The sequence below is a fragment of the Triturus cristatus genome, chromosome 3_2, assembly GCF_964204655.1.
Source record: "Triturus cristatus chromosome 3_2, aTriCri1.1, whole genome shotgun sequence".
NCBI lineage: Eukaryota > Metazoa > Chordata > Amphibia > Caudata > Salamandridae > Triturus > Triturus cristatus.
In genome coordinates, this window is record NC_140584.1 from 453644237 (window position 1) to 453656709 (window position 12473).

At 44.0% G+C, this 12473-nt stretch overlaps 1 protein-coding gene across 2 annotated transcripts in view; it reads left to right on the forward strand.

The window, feature by feature from the left end:
* The window catches only part of ABCC8 (ATP binding cassette subfamily C member 8), a 1425084-nt gene that overhangs the window by 719777 nt on the left and 692834 nt on the right, over positions 1-12473 (forward strand). The window lies entirely within an intron of this gene.

The following is a 12473-nucleotide window of genomic DNA, read 5'->3' on the forward strand; positions in this document are numbered from 1 at the left end:
GGTCATGGATGGCTGGTGTTTAAGGGCAGTGAGGGTTTTTTAGAGTCCAAGGATTGCTGGAAATTGGGTGTGCTGATGTGTGTTAAAGGGTATGGAATGGGTGGGGTGTAGGTATAGAAAGGGGTTCTAGGGTTCAGGAATGGGTGGGTTAAGGAAGGGTAGGAAGTGATTTTAGGGTCCAGGCATGGTGAATGTTTGGAGTAGAAAGTGCTCGCAGGCTTGAGGGATGTGTTTTGTTTAGGTGTGGTGAGGGTTTTTAAGAGGCAAGGATTGATGGTGTTAAGGGGTTGTGAGGGGTCAGTGATGGATGTTGTTCATGGGTGGTGGTGGGTCAGAGAATTAAAAGCATCTGAAATAATTGATTGAGAATGTAGATGCTATAAATATGAAATGATGTCCCCTGAAGTAAAGCTCTGAAATAAATAGTTCTGACAAAAATGTTTCTGAAATTAAGACCTGCAACTAGCATTCACACATAAAAAATAAGCATTCAAAAGCCATTTTCAACTAAAAATACTTTCTCTGAATTGGTTTCTATGGAAAGGTAAATGCCATTTATTCAGAAATTTTTCATTAAACAGTTTAGATGAAATCGGTTTTCAGTAATGGTATTCCATGAATTCCTTTTTCTGTGAAATCACATTCAACCTTTTAGTACACTGATTAGGAAGCACAATAATGTCTTGAATTCTCATTGTCAGATCAGTTTTATTTCAAACCAGAGGAGGAAGTAAAGAGCAAGACGTATTTAAAGCAAACAAAAGTCAACTCTATAACACCAATGTTGCCCTTTTCAGTATAATAGGAACACCCCTTCCATACTACTGGCGCAATTCCTGTGTCAATTTACCATGGCCTTACTGGCCAGTTAAAGACACCAATTGGGTGCAGCCAATTTAAATGTGGAGTGTTAGGGACATAGCACACAAACTGAGGTACTGAATTACTATGTTATAAAACCAGTAAAAATAAAGTCCATTAAAGGTGAACAATCAGAGGGGAAACATAAAAAGCCGATTTCCTACAAGCATTGTTCACAACGTTTCCTGAGTGTGGTATCTCCATATAGCTGACCAGATAGGTCTTAAGGTTTTGATCTTTAACTCCCCCTGTGGTTCAAATCCAGATTACTTTTACATATAAACTCTGTAGGAAACAGAGCTAAATTAAAGATTTGATTTACGCATTCTTAAACTATTTAAAAAAAACATCAGTATACACCTACAATGCCATCAGGTATGATCTTGCCCCTGCTAAAATTAGATACTTTTATTCGAAATTTGACTTGCCGTGACTATACCACTCCTATGATTTATGCCTGGAGTAATATAATTATAGTCTGTAACAACGCTTTATCACTCAAGCAGTGGATAGAACTGTAATGTTTGCAGTGATCTCATTCATATTACGACATACTTGGAAGTATAGGCAACTATGTCGAGGGAGTGACATTAAGAGCAACTACATAAGAATTTAGTAGCTTCTCATCTGATTAACAATTGTGTCATTATTTTCTTAACTATATTGTTGGCAAATATATTTACTTGGTAAGCAAGAGTTGTAATTGGCATTGTCTTGTTATTCTCTTGTTTTCTGTACATGTATTTTTATGATATTTATAGGCTGCGTTAATTTTATATGTTTTTATTTTTTGTGAATAATTGACTTCCAGGAAAGGAATTGTTTATAGTGGGGTTAACTATTGCACTTTGGTATTAATAAAAACTTAAACCCAGGGTTATGTGCCAAAATAACGAGACCAAAAATATCGACTTGACAAAATATTGTGGCAAATAATCGACAACCAGAATATCACGAAGCAAAGTATGAGTATGAAAGTATAGATCACCTTTTCTTTGCTCCAAATCTATGTGCCTTGAAGGTACATATATCGATCTTTTGTCGTGGAGTTAAGCATAGTAAACCTATAACTATGGACACATGCGTTTACAATATTTTAGTGGCTGACATTTTGCCAAACTGAGGTGGCAAGTCCAAATTCTAGTAGTAAACTAAGCTCAGCATGTAGGTAAAGTGTCCACATTTTTGTGCAACTGCTTAACCAGCCTAAGTCACATTTAGCATGTGTCAAAAGCTTAATCTTTTCACAATATCAATTTACACTTTGCTGCTAAAGATTACTTTGCAGCTGAAAATCAGCTTTGATGCAAAAGCATAATTGATACTGCAGAATCTATTCCTAGATACATAGAGTGTAGAAGCCTTCCAAATAACATGCTGTTTCTTTGTTTGGCTTCTCTCGGACAGGCAGGTCAAACTGAAAGACTGTTTTGCATTGACAAGAGGAAAAACGTACGGGCCTCAGTTAATTAGGGGTGGGCGGAATTTGCGTAATCGCGTTACGCAAATCTCCGCGAAACGGTAAAAAATCTCCGCGAACACGCAGAAATTCCGCGAACACGCGGAATTGCTTGTTCGCGATACTTTTTTCCTGTTCACGATCGCTGTTTGCGTGCTCGGGGTGAAATATCTCGCGAACACGCATATTGAGAACGCGAACAAGCAAACAATTTCGCGAAGTCGCGGAACACAGATTTTTGGGCAATTTCGCATTCTCCGCGGAACGCGAAATTACCCAAATTCCGCAAATTCCGCGAACGGAACGGAATTTACCGCCCAGGCCTACAGTTAATAAGAGATGCAGAGCTGAGTAAAAGTGTGATATTTCCAACTTTATAATCGGAGGGCTTGCTACTTAGAAATGCAGTTCGTCCAAAAGGCATTTCGTTATATAATTTATTTTTTAGGAAGCATGACCATCAAAATCTGTAGCATTTGCTCAAACATCAAGGAAGGCAGTCCATCCTTTCCCTTTTTGTGGTACGGTGTGACAGTGTAGCTGTCGCCAGACAATAATGTGATAATCATAACAGGAGATCACTGTGCCTCCACCCACATGTTGAGAGTCAGGAATACATCATTTGATTGAGCAGAAAAAGTGCTCTTCATCACAAAGAGTGCTTGTAATTCATTCCTATTGGCTTTTGAGGGCTTCCCCTCACCCAACATGGCCACCACATCAAAGTGTACTGATATGGCACCAAGCAGTGGTCCTCCGGTATACAGGAATATGCAATTCATTTAGCCTTTCATAGGCACTTCGGTGTTGGCCAACTCTGGACTGTATGGACTACATTCCCCATCATACCCAGCACTTAGCCAATGTTGCTTGTTTTTTAGGCACAGGGAGATTAAGGGATTGACCTAGAATCACAGGATATTGAGCCAAGTCAAGACTCAAACCTGATTCTCTAGTTCTCAGTCAGTCAGTCAATAAAGCTTTATTATCGGCTACAAACCATAAAAGCAGTATACACACAAGAAAAAAAAAATACAACATTTCCAACATCCCACAGCACAATGAATTCATGAATAGATAAAATACTCCTAAGGTAATTAAAAGTGGATAGGACCAAATAATAATCCTATACAATAAAAACATAAAATATACAGAATAAGATCAATCCTTAGTTATGCTGTGTCTAAGGTGTCACAGATAAAGTGAGTAATTGCTGTTTAATTTTAGCACCTCGAACGCACCACATAGCCCAAAGGTATCTAGAAGTCACGTAAACAATTAGGGGTGTAGTGTCAAATTTTAGTATTCTGAAGGCTTGCCTATAATCTCTAAGACCCAATAGTTTACAGAGTGGAATAATCCATTTAGCTCTGGCCCTAGCGTAGAAGGAGCAAAAGAGCAGAGCATGCAGATCCGTCTCTTCACAACCTTCACAACTTACGCATAAGCTAGAAACCATAGGGACGACTGACCACTTGTTTATCGAAGCCCGCAGAGGAAGTGTCCCGTGTCTCAATTGAACATACAGCTTCTTTGCCAGTGCGGGTTGAATATCGTCCAAACATTTCTCGAAACAATATTGGTCCTTCGCCTCCAGAAACCTGTTAGTCAGCCTGCCCAATGACGGATTAGTAAGAGCAAGATCCAATCGATACTTGTTAAGTAAAATGACCAACTCTCTCCTAGGTAATAAGGGACACTTCTGCTCTGGAGCGAGCCAGATGTCTCCCCTACCCAGTGTCTGGCACGCATGCTTAACATATTTTCACCAGGGAATTTTCTCAGCCCCCCTTAAGGAAAGTAGATCCCTTAGATCATCCCTATAACTTAGCAGCTCCGGGGTTGACCAGAGCCGCCTCCAATACAACACGGGACAATTCGAGATAACCCCACTGAATGGGGGCTAAACCCAAGTCTAAACGTAAGGGGAGTAATGGTGTACTCTGAGGAAGACTCATTAGGCGCCTAATAAAGATGTTCTCAGTAATCGTCAGGGAAGTGGAGCTCAAATGGCCCCATAGCTCCACCCCATAGAGCGCCCCACCTCTCGCCTGGGACTTATATTTTTCTAGGGGCGGTCCCAGGGATTTGAGTGGAGACTCACTGTGAACTTTTAGAATGCCATCAGAGGATTGGGCCAGCTTCGTATTTGCCTTGGCTACCTGAGGCCCCAACCCCATCTTATCGTTAAGTGTTACACCTAGATAATCAAAGGTGGAGACTCTTTCCAACGCCACTCCATCCAAGTGGGGGTGCGAGCAACTAGATATTTTTGCATTGAAAGCCATAAATTTGGTTTTAGCCAAATTGATCTCCAAGTTCCTTGACTTACAAAATAGGCAATGCCTCCAGTGTTCGCTGTATACCCATAGAGGTTTTTGATAGCAAAAGGGTATCATCAGCGAACATCAGGGCTGGGATCTTCCGAGCTGCCAAACTGGGGGAATCCAAATCCCTCGCCCCCAGGAGATGGTCAATTAATCCATTAAGGAACAGAGAAAAAAAGAGTGGGGGCCAACACACACCCCTGCCTCACTCCCCTTTCCACCCGGAATGGGGCCGAGAGCTCCCCGTTTCTCCCATACCTCACCCTCGTGAAGGTGCCTTGGTGAAACCGTTTAAATAATTGACACAAGTATGTTGGAGCTCCCATCTCCCTCAAAATGGCCCAGAGCTTATCCCTCTGGACCAGATCGAATGCAGATCGGAGATCTACAAAGATCAAATACAGGCTACCGGCCCCCAAAGTCACCGTTTTCCAGAAGACCAATTGAAGTCTAAACAGTTGGTCGATGGTAGAGACCTTACTACGAAAGCCCGCTTGAAGGGAGGTCAGGATGTGTTGGTCATCAATCCAACTCTGCAACCTTGTTAGTAAAGTGCGAGCAAACAGTTTCTGCAAGACATCAATAAGGCTAATGGGACGGTAATTAGCCGGGTCAAGAGGGGAGGCCTTTTTGTGAATAGGAATAATCTCGGCCCCCAACCAGGTTCCGGGAATTTCCATACCATGTAGAATAGCATTGAATAGTAACCAAATATAGGGAACCCAGACCTGCTGCTCACTCGAGAATAAATCTCCTGGGATTCTATCCAATCCCGGGGCTTTCCCCGAAGCCAGACTTTTAAGGGCCACTTTAATTTCCTGGATGGAAAAGGGTGGGCACTCATCCTCCTCCAACAATGCTAGAGACAATGGGCTCCTAACAGAGGGAGGCCTGGGTCTGCCACCGAAGCAACATTCGAGAGGGAGTACAGTGGCTTAAAATGGGCTAACCAAACCTCTTCACTCAAGTTCGGTGTAAAAGCGGGAATCCCTTCTGGCGATCCTGATCTCACTAGATTCCAGAACTCGGTATAATCATGCCTGTCCAAGGCTTCTTTTATGTAAGCCCATCTTAGTTCCTCCCACTCTGACTTAGCCGCCGCTGTTATGGCTTTATATGCAGTTCTTGCCACTCGAATGCTCTGTACAAGGCTAGTTTTAACCTCGCTGACCAGTACTCTTTTTGCCTGTCTACAGGCTTTAATATACCATTGGGCCTGTTTTTTTGCTCGTAACCTGTTATTTGCTGGGATGTAGAAGTAATCTGCCAATTTACTAGTTAGACTAAAGTGGATGCGGTCCAATTCTTGGAAATAGGAAGGATCGTAATTCCCAATAGGGAGATCGAAAGCCTCCGCTAATTTGCACACTACTCATGAATAGAGCTCGGCCACTTTCCAGAAGCTAACACGAACCTAGCCCATCTGATGCGTCTGCCACCCGCCACTGAGATCAGGTTCGTGTCAGCAAAGGTCTCCATCTCCCCCCTTCCATGTGAGTGGCCCAGTTTATGTTTTAGTTCCAGAGAGAGAAGGTTGTGATCACTGTCTACCCTCTGGATAACACAAAAAGCCCTTATTTGGGACCAAAGTTCTACATTGACTATGATATAGTCAATAGTAGAACTCTTCCCCGCTCTGTTAAATGTAATATTCCCTGGAACGTCAGGAGGGATTCTACCATTACAGGCCCTAAGAGAGTGGGCTACCAAAAGCTTATTAATCTGCAAAGCCACTGGCGATAAACCCCTGGCTGGATACACCAAGCACTCCTGAATGTGCCAGATGGAATCCTCATCCAAGGTTACCGAAGGGATCCCTACCAGGGGTTCAAAGTGGCAATTGAAGTCACCCTCAATGATTCTATGGGAGGATGGTAAAGCAGTTGATAGAAGCTCATTGAGAGCCTCTAGCATAGATAACCCCAACTCATTGGGGGAACGACGCAGATATAAGTTAATAACCAACACTGATGAGCCATCCAGGAATTTAAGAACGACAGAAAGAAGATCTGGGGAGTGAGAATCAACTACTTTCACCGAACACCCCAGGGACAAAGATACCCAAATACACAGTCCCCCTGAGGGTCTTCCTCGAGGACCCTGAACCGCCGGTAGATAAAATGTTGCGAAACCCACCCTGTTGGGCGGATGCAACATCCAAGTTTCTTGGAACAAGCACAAGTCGTATTGATCCACCAGCTCCCCTCAATCTGGTTCACATAACTTAGAATTCAGACCTGCTACATTCCAGGAACCCACTAATGGGCCTGGAGAGGCCGCTACTTGGGGGCTAGGTAGGACTGAAAGGGGCATATGGATGGATAAAGACTCTGTGGGGTTAACCAATTCGAGTCCCTCCAACGGCAAGCTTGTGATTGGATTTGCACCAGTATTTAAGGAAGGGGCTAATCCCGTAACTTCTTCCAAGGCCACTGTAGCCTCCACAATGCCCCCCGAAGCATGAAAGGCAGATATGTTAAGCCCTGGTAGTTGTGGAAGTCAATCTGCACAACTCAGAGCACTATATCGGTTGGCTATAGGTACATAATTCTAAAGTTGTCAGCTCTGGCCGTAACACCGCATCCTCTCCCTGCTCTGATCAGCATGTAGAGGTATTTTGCGGCGGGTATCGAAGTGGCCTTTTTTTAACAGCCTGGCAGGTCAGCAGCCCTCCCCTTACTCTTTGAGCTGGCTGAAAGACAGACTGCTCATGGTGAGCACTCCTGATAGGGTAGATTTGTAAATTAGAGTCACTGCCTGACACTTTCATTTTGGTGTAAGACAGCAGTTGCTGCCCCTTGTCCTGCCCACTGTATCAGTGTGTGTATATGTTTGTGTGTGTAGGTGTTCATATGACTCGATAGCTGTGGATGATCAGCACTCACAGTGACACAATATTACCTGAAACGCACAGGTAAATATATGCAGTGCCCTACTGCTCTCGGAACAGTGTAAAAGGAAAAATAAAATGATAATAAAACAAGTTATTCTAATTTTATTTTTCACATCTTCCAGACAGATTGGGCAGGGCGGGGCTGAGCTCCTGTGACATTGTGGGAAGAGGAGTGGTTGTTCCTGCACCATGAGCGCGCATGACAGTTTGGCTGGCCGTCTTGGGCCAGCCAAACAGTCATGCTCACTTTGCATGTTCTCCAACGGGCTGTAATGCACAGTCCGGTGGAGAGCATGCACAGGCTGTCAGTCTCTGTCTGAAAGCCGAACCACGGTGCTCAGACCAATCACAACGCTGCTGTCATGGTGACATCAGCGTCGTGATTGGCTTAGGGGAGCCTGGGTGCTGCTGGGAGCCAGCACAGCGAGGAGGAAGAAGAGGCTGCCTGCAGCTGGTGACGGCGATGAGCAGGTACTTTTTTTTCCGAACCCCCCCACCTCCTCCCCACCACTGTTATCTTCAAGCCGCCACTGAATATATGCCTTGCTTATGGTATCACTCTTCATTGCGAGGTTGTATTGGGCAAGAGAAACAACAGAAACCTGGGCTTTGGCAGCATACAAAGGTCCCCTTTTCCCCATTAGTCTGCCCCTGTCCCTGCCTGCTCTCTGAATCACAAGGTCACCAGCTTCACATCTGAAGGCCTTGTACTCTTGTACGTGTCTGCTGGGAGAGTGACACATACATTTACTCTCTTTTAAGTGTAGAAATATTTCCCATCACCTCCACACTGCCACTCCAGTCTCTGACCATTTTGTAGGGCGGTCTCTTTTGCTAGAAGATGCAGCCTCAAGCACTCTCTTCTGTTCTTTTTAAAAATTTGAATGTCTGTCTAAAATTGCTCTGCATGGAGAGATGCCCTGAAACATGACGTGTTGGCACTGCTTTGATGAAATAAGCAGGAATTTGAGGCCTTACATTTGTGAATGTGTGGTACCCCAACATTCTTAGACACTCCAAAAATCACTTCAATTAGAATGCCCACTTTCATTAGATCAGAGATGGTGTTAAAACTCAATTTAATTAGCAACTGTTTCCCCATGTAAGACACCTGCCAATACATTAAAATATCAGAATACTATCAATTAAGTTAATAGCCCAATCAGTAATTGAGTTCTAGATCAATAGAAAAGTTAAAAGAATGTATTGCAAAATTCAAAGGTAAGTAATACAGAGTCAATGGCGTGTAGGCTCTCAATGAAAGGACAAAACATATAAACGTAAAAACAGAAGTTATTCTAAGCCCCAACTTGAAAGCAAAATCGAGAGAATAACTTCCAGCATCCTTAGTACAACAGGAAAGCCTTCCCACTCACGCCCAAAATCAAGTGTTTTATACATTATTTTCACAAATCAAATTTAAAGAATCACAATAAATTCAAATATCATATTGCCTCAACAACTAAGCACTATTACACTACATGAATAATTATTCAGCATTCTCTATGCTAATATCGTGTGGAGATCCTTGAAAAACTAGATATAATAATAATAATGTATTAAATGAATGAATAGGGTGCAGTGAACCAGCAGAATGACCTTGAAATTAAAGTGGAAGGTTATGATCAAGCAAGGTTCATTGAAAGCAGAATAAACCTGTCAGTCTAAATAAACCAGTATCTCTCAGCTTGACTGTGTGATTGAGAAGTTACGAGGATAGAAATGGGCAGCAGGGATGGAGTGAGCTCAACAACAGGACTGGCCTGTGAAGGTTCAAGTCAGACTCCAGGAAGCAGGACGGTCTTTCCAGGTACAGCAGGAGTCCGGAAGAATACACAGCAGGCTACTCCTCTGAGAATTCTTCCCCTATGTCCAGTAGTGAACTGAAGAGTGGGTCTGAAGGTCCTAATTTTGTACCCTGATGGCCTTCTTCTGGAATGTGGGAGAAGCTTCAGGAAACGTTCTTTGAAATGTATGGAATTCCCTGCCCTAGCTCCAAGCTGGTTGCGGTGACAATACAAGGTCATTAAGCCCTTTATGTGGTGACGGATCACAAGCTATTCAGGTGTAAGTGGGGCTGTGCATAGATCCCCCCTCCTTCCAGCCAGCAGATGTCCCTTTCGGGCACACCTAATCCCTCTATTGTGTGACTGTCTGTGAGGAATTCACAGAGTCTAACTGCCAGTTACACCCATTCATGTGATCCAGCGCAGAGGCACAAAACGGGCTAAGGGCAGGAAAATGCCAACTTTTTAAAGTGGCATTTGCAAAATTTTAATAAAAATCTGACTTTATCATTAAAGAGGGTTTATCATTATAAGTACCAAACAAGACATATCAACCTTCTCTCAATAAGGAAATACAGCTTATTAAGTGCAATAAGTAATCCACAATGTTATCCTAAGAGAGTGGTGGACCTCACAGTAGTGAAAAACAAACTTGGCAGTTTTTCACTGCAAGGACATGTGAAACTTAAAAGTACATGATCAACCAGCACTCTGCCCTATGGGCTAGCAAGGGCCTACCTTAGGGGTGAGGTATATGTACCAAAAGGAGAGTTTAATGCTTAGCAAGGGGTTTAAATGCCAAGTTCACATGCCAGTATGATACTGTATACAGGCTGCAATGGCAGGCCTGGGACATGTTTTAAGGTGCTATTTAAGTGGGTGGCACTATAAGTGCTGCAGCCCCCCTGGTATATGGTATGCCACTCTACAAGGGACTTATAAGTAAATTAAATATGCCAATTAGGTAAATGTCAATCAAATCATGTATAGGGCAGCGAGTGCAGGCACTTTAGGACTGGTGAGCAGTAGTAAAGTGCACAGAGTCCTAATTTATTTATTTATTTATTTATAATGCGCCCGAATCACCCCCAAAAGAGTATCTCCGTGCTATGGAGGAGCTGCAGTAGGCCAGAGAGAGAAAAAAGATTTAGAACAGTTTTGAGAAGCATTCTAAATTGATGGTGATCTGGGCATTTTCGAAGATGAATGGGTAGTTGATTCCAATAAAAGGGAGCTAGGTGAAAGAAAGCTTTTCCATCCAAGCGCGATTTTTTGAAACGTGGTACAAGGAGTAATGATTTAGCTCCTGATTGTAAGGTTATGGGTGGCAACAAAAGCAAACATCCAGGAAAAATTGGAGATAAGTAGGCAAAAAGTTTGGGGGAAAGATCACCCTAAGGCTGGATCCTCCCCAGCTGAAAGTAGGGAAAACTACCCATTCTCCTAGAGGTTCTCATCACTAAGGTGGGAAAACGTGGCGAGACCATAAGCAATGGAGTGGTCTGACCCAGATCTGTGTTTCACTGTAAATCCCTTCCCTGTAGGTGATAGACCACCTCAACAATTTTGGATTCTCCCCTCTCCTTTGCATTGTTCACCTGAACGGCCCGTGGTCTATCTGAATCTGGAAGTGAGTCCAATACAAGTATGGTCTCAACTACTTCAGTGCCTAGACTACAGCAAAGGCTTTTCTTTCAATAGCACTCCACCTCTGTTCCCTGGGAAATAACCTTCTATGGATGAAAGCTACAAGTTGGTCTAGGTCAACTTGTAGCCTAGACCGAGTTACCTATGTCCTGCTCTGAGGCATCTGTTTATACTATATATTCCTTGACAAAGTCAGGGGCCCTTAGCCCAGGGGCTGTGCACATTGCCTGTTTGAGGGTGTCAAGGTTTTTCTGGCAAGTCTCTGTCCAGATCACCTTTCTTGACTGCCCTTTGGAAGTCAGCACAGTCTAGGGGGCAACAATGGTGCCATACCCCTTGACAAACCTCCTGTAATATCCTACAAGGCCCAGGAAAGCCCTCACCTCAGTTTGAGTTTTTTTTAGAACAGACTAGTCCCTACCTTGGCCTGGAGGGGCTGCACCTTACTCCAGCCCACCAGGTGTCCCAAGTACACCACAGAACTCTGCCCTGCCTGGCACTTACTGGCCTAGATAGTCAGGCCTGTGTTCTGCAGGGCCTTAAGCAGTTCCAGTAGGTGAAAAAGGTGGTCCTTCCATCATGATGGCAACTATGTTATTCAAGTAGGCAGCACTAAAGACCTCTGGAAGGTGGCAGGGAGGTTTTTCAACCCAAAGGGCATCACTTTGAACTGAAAGTGTCCTTCTGAAGTGGGGAAGACTGACCTCTCCTTAGCCCCTTCAGTTAAGGCAATCTGCCTGTACCCTGAAGTTAAATCAAAGGTACTCAGGAACGTGGCAGCCACTAACCTATCAATGAGCTCATCAGCTCTGGGGTGAGCATCAATCTTTTTGACTGAGTTGAGCCTCCTGTAGTTCACACAAAACTGGAGTTCTGGGGCAGCGCCCAGTGGGACAGCTTTTGGTACCAACACCATTGTACTAGACCAGTGGCTATTGCAGTGCTCAGTCACTCCTAACTCCAATATCTTGAAGACTTCTTCCTTGATGCTGGCTCTCACTTTATCAAAAAAACAGTATATTTAATTTTTGACAGGGGACTGTCTCCAGTATCAATGCCATGGGTGCGCATGTTTAAGCCCAGCAGTGAGGGAAAACAGAGAGGCAAACTGCCCCAACAATTGGTGACAGTTACTCTGCTGTTCTGGAGTCAGGGTAGGGGAGAGGTTGACCCCCTCCACCAACCCATCTTTCTCTTTTGATGACAGAAGGTTAGTGAAAGATTCACTCTCCTCCTCATCCCCATCATCGGTCACCAACAGCATGGTGACCCCAGACCTCCCAAAGTGCAGATTGATACAGTTGATATGGAGGGCCATTAAGGGGTGTCTGGGGGTCTTGAGGTCCACCAGGTAGGTGGCCTCCCCCTTCCTCTCAACTATCTCATACGGCCTGGTCCAACAGTCTTGAAGGGCCTGGGCCTCAACAGGCTCCACCACCCACACTTTCTTTCCAGGATGGAATTCCACAGAGGTAGCCATCTGGCCATATCACTGCCTC